This window comes from Beta vulgaris, chromosome 6 (assembly GCF_026745355.1).
Source record: "Beta vulgaris subsp. vulgaris cultivar EL10 chromosome 6, EL10.2, whole genome shotgun sequence".
NCBI lineage: Eukaryota > Viridiplantae > Streptophyta > Magnoliopsida > Caryophyllales > Amaranthaceae > Beta > Beta vulgaris.
Genome location: NC_079207.1, coordinates 51,824,916 through 51,829,947, shown reverse-complemented (window position 1 = coordinate 51,829,947; position 5,032 = coordinate 51,824,916). Strand labels below are relative to the sequence as shown.

General features: G+C 40.1%; 1 non-coding gene across 1 annotated transcript; it reads left to right on the top strand.

The window, feature by feature from the left end:
* The first annotated feature begins 3,037 nt into the window (after positions 1-3,037).
* Positions 3,038-3,144, top strand: LOC125499230 (small nucleolar RNA R71). Its single transcript, XR_007275947.2, has one exon. It is a non-coding gene; the product is annotated as a small nucleolar RNA R71 (small nucleolar RNA).
* Positions 3,145-5,032: the final 1,888 nt, after the last annotated feature.

Here is a 5,032-nt window from a genome sequence, read left to right as displayed (position 1 = left end):
CGCAAGCTCAAGAGGACTTTTTCAGGGTTGTAATGGGCTTAGGTATGGGTATGGATTATGTATGGGAAATGTGGTGGAAAAACCAAGAATAGGGAGCACAAGTTACTAGAAGTATCAACCTGAATATAGCCAATAACAGTGTCCCAATTCTATAAATCACAAAATTTTCAATAAACTCATCCTTGAAGCAGTGTGATGAATTTTTTTTTCTTTGCAAGCACTTGTAAAAGAAAGAATTTTTGACTTTTTGTTCGTTTCTTCTTTTTCAATCTTTCTTTTTCTTTCTCTTTGCATTTTTTTCAATCCCATAATCACATGTATTTCATTTTGCTCATTCTTTTCTTTTTCTCAACTTTTGTACCTTAATACAATCATCTCCATCCAAAGTAACTCATAAAAACTATCTCAGATACTAACTCAAACATATGCTCCCCCAAGCTAGGCTTGGGATTAATATCAAAATAAGGGCCATGGGCATGTAATGAGGTTTAGTAACCTGAAATAGTCATTAGGCTCAGCGGGGCTAAGGAGGATAAAAGTATATCACAAAAATCACTTTAAGGCTCAAAAAGCAGACAAAAGAACGCCTCTATCACAACAATTGCCACAAGTCATCAGATATCAATGCGTACGATGTCAAAGTCAAGATCAGTCAGCTAATGAGGAACTAACACACAAGAAAACAGAATGGATATAGAAATGAATCCATTGGCAAGAATGAATCCTCACAGTCTAACCAATTCAAGTATGCAGTCAAGATAAGCGCTTTATTATCAAAACTCATTGAGGGTCAAGGCATTTAGAGTTCACATTCCAGCATCACAATCTCAAGTGCCCAACTATCCAGATAAAGAGCCCAAATATACTTTCAAAGAACATCATGGGGCACAGGAAGCAATCACACCAATCCAGTCAAATCGTATTTTTCGTATTTTTTCAGCAATATTTGTTTTTTTTTTTTGTCTGAAAGCAAATAAATCTGGCCTAAGAAAGCAAAAATCTACACTAAAAGGTAGTAAAAGAGAGAAAATACATACAAAAATCCTCCCCCAAGCTGAACGTGGCAATGTCCTCAGTGCCGCAAGATGAACTATAGGACTATGCTTAGAGGAAAAATTAACGTTAGTACGCTCCGCTCTCTCACTCTCTAAAAGGGAAAAAATGAAAAAAAATAAGAAAAAAAAAAGATAAGAGAAAAAAACTACGGGTTGCCTCCCGCTTAGCGCTGGTTTATAAAGGTCCCGCACGACCATATTACCTCCTCAATCTCAAATCGGAGGGGCTTGGCAATGAGTGCCCCCTCATCAAACATTTTCCTCCTGCAGCAATTTTGCTCAAGCATAGGAGACTTAACAGCATTGGTTAGTTTAAAAGTGACATTATCATCACCAACACTCAAAGTTAAAGACCCAGACTTGACATCTATAACAGCACCAGCTGTACACAAAAACGGCCTACCAAGAATAATAGGAATTTGGGCATCCTCCTCCATATCAAGCACCACAAAATCAACAGGAATATAAAACTTTCCCACCCTAACAGGGACGTCTTCTAAAACACCTAGAGGGTATTTTATAGAACGATCGGCCATTTGCAAAGTAATTTGAGTGCACTTAAGTGCTCCCATATTCAGTTTCTTATAAACAGATAAAGGCATGACAGACACAGAAGCACCTAAATCACACAATGCCTTATCTATAAATAACGCACCTACATGGCAAGGGATGGAAAAACTACCAGGATCCTTCAACTTAGGTGGGGTTCTATTTTGTAAAACAGCACTACACTCTTCAGTTAGAGCGACTCGATCTACCCCACCAAAGTCTTTCTTTTTAGTAATCATGTCTTTCAAAAACTTAGCATAAACAGGCACTTGAGAAATAAGTTCAGTAAAAGGAATTGTTACCTCAAGGTTCTTGACCATAGTCAAGAACTTACCAAGTTGTTGATCGACCTTCGACTTCTGCATCCTATGGGGAAAAGGTAGCCTTGGTGTAATAGGCGTTTCAGAAACCTTTTCCCTCCGCTTTCCTGTCTGATCTTCCTTAGCTAGTTCGACCTCAGACATCGAATCTTCTCCGCTTCTTCCTCTACCACTCTTTCTCCTTGCTAGGAGCATCATCATCAATGGGCATGGGAGGAGCATCATAAACAGTGCCGCTACGAAGTGTAACGGCATTGACAGTCTCCTTTGGGATGGGTTGTCCCGGCAGATGACCTGGTTGCCTCTGTGCATTATTTTCCGCCACCTGAGCAAGTTGAGTCTCCAAATGCTTGGTGGTGTTCTTCAGCTCCTTGATGCTCTCCTCATGATTTTTCTGCATAGAAACCATCATTTTCATTAGATCAGACATAGTAGGCTCTTGAGAGCTGGTATTATGAGGAGTTTGCTGCTGATAGCCTTGGGGTGAAGGCCTATTGAAACCAGGAGGGGGTTTTGAGGAGCCCCTTGATAATATGGTTGTCTAGCAGCATGTTGTGGTGGGTTTTGATGTGGTGGTTGGTAGGAAGATTGTGGTGGAGGTTGAGGATTTTGAACATTGTTGTTCTTGTAGGAAAAATTAGGATGTTCTCTCCAACCTGGGTTGTGTGTGTTAGAGTATGGGTTGTGTGGAGGTCTTTGCTGAAAAACATTTGCATGCGCCATTTGATTCGGATCAGGTTGATTGTAGCAACAATCATGACCAAAGTGGCCTTGAACACCACACACTTCACAAAAGGAAGAAGTAATAGGAGCCATGGAAGACATTGCATTAATACTCATAGGAGGAATACTAGACTGCAAAGATTTCAGTGAGTCCATCTTCATGCTCAACTGGGCTACTTGTGAAGACAACAAGGCATATGCATCAACATCCAACTTTTTCTTTGTAATAGTCCTGGAAGAACTATGATCATTCTCTGCTAAGTTGGCCAGAAAATTATACCCTTCATCCACCTCCTTATCTAAGAAAACACCCCTGCAGATGAATCAACTGTACTCTTGATATGGGGTTGTAGACCATTGTAGAATGCTTGGGTGATGAACCACTTATCCAGATTGTGGTGTGGGCATTCTCTCTGCAGATCCTTGAATCTATTCCATGCTTCCTTCAGTGTTTCATCGGGTTCTTGTTGGAAGGTGGCAAGCTTGTGTCTTATTTCTGCAGTTTTGGTGGGAGGGTAGTACTCTTTCAGGAATGCTTCAGATATAGCACTCCACTCAGTTTCATTAACATCATTCAGCCACTTCTGTGCCTTGTCCTTTAGTGAAAATTCAAAGACCATGACCTTCAACTGATCAGGAGTGACCCCTTGGTGCTTAACGGTACGACAAAGCTGTTGAAACCGTTGTAAATGATTTGCAGGGTCTTCAGATGGATGGCCACCAAACTGATTCTGCTGGATCATGTTGATGAGGCCAGGCTTGATTTCGAAGTTGACTGCTTGTATATCAGGCATAGTAGGGCCTGTGGGAACATTGCCAGGAGAAGGTACCCCATAAGATTTCAGCGACTTAGGAGGCATAATTGGTTCAGTTGGTTCTTCCGTGGTTTTTCTGATTAGCAGACTGCTTTTTCTTCTTTTGTGTCTTCTTGAGCTGCCGGATGGTTTTCTCAAGATCAGGATCAGTCTGAACTGGAGAACCTGTTCTTTTAGACCTGGGCATAAAAGAAACAAAGAAAAATGTGCAGTGAGATGGCCTCAATTGGAACTTGAAGTTCCAATGAGACAGCAGAAATAGTCAAATAATTAATCAGAAAGCTATAGAAACTAGCCGTCTCCCCGGCAACGGCGCCAAAAACTTGATGTGTTTTAAAATATACCGCAAGTGCACGGTGTCTGTTTAGCAGAAACTGGCAAATACGGGTCGATCCACAGGGAGAGGAGTTCTACAGATTTATGTTCAATTATCTAACTACTTCCAGAGAGGAAAAATAATTGAGTAATTAATAACTAAACTAAAATAAACTAGAACGCAGAAAAATGGGGATTTATCAAATAATTAAAAGCCTAGGGCAATCGATCGGTCCACCATGCTTATACCAGTTTAATCAATATAATATAGTTCAACAACACTTGGATTGATGTTAGAATAAATAAATATTTCGCTAATCCTTGGTCAGGCATTAACAACTCCTAGATTAACATATGCCAGTACGGTCGCTCAACATAATCAAATCTACCTATTGTAACAAGCCTCTAATGAATATGATCTTTCGATTCTAATTCTTATTAGCTAAACATAACTCATGATATTGCGCAATTACATGAATTAAACAAGTATAACAAATCAATAGGAATTATTCTAATTCAATCCAATTATTGAAGAACATCAAACCACAATCAAAAAGGTATAAACATGGCTTCCCTCTCTAAACCCTAGAAATAGACTACTCACTCATGATGAATTGAAAGCAATAAACATAATCAAAGTAAAAGAATTCATGAAATTAAACTAAGTAGAGAAAATACCAAAGATTGAAGAACGATGGAAAAGGAAATTGACGATCTATATAATCTTCCAATGTAAAAGTTCAACAAAAGTAGAGAGAATAAACTAAGTGTTTGGCCCTAAAAAACGTAGAAAATAAGATAGTCTAAACGAAAATATAAAAACCTATTTATACTCTTTACAAAACCGGCTAAAAAACCCGAAAAAACGCGTCCCGAGAAACCGCCCGGTCGACCGGGCGAAATCCGCCCGGTCGGGCGACGGTGATTCACAACTTACGACAAAAAAGCAAATCCGCCCGGTCGGGCGCGCAAGCGATTTTGGATCTTTTCTCGCCCGGTTGACCGGGCTAACATTCCTTGCATTTTGGTGAAAAATTGATTTCGCCCGGTCGGGCAAAACCGCCCGGTCGACCGGGCGGAGAAACAGTGATTTTGCGTCAACTTGTGAAGGCTGTATCTCTCGAACCAGATGTCGGATTGGGCGTGTGACCTATCATTGGAAAGCCGTTGAAGTCTAGTTTCCAACCCAACTGGAATTTCTTGATTATCAATTGTATATCAAAAGTTGTGGCCAAAATAGTGAACAGGTGTCAGT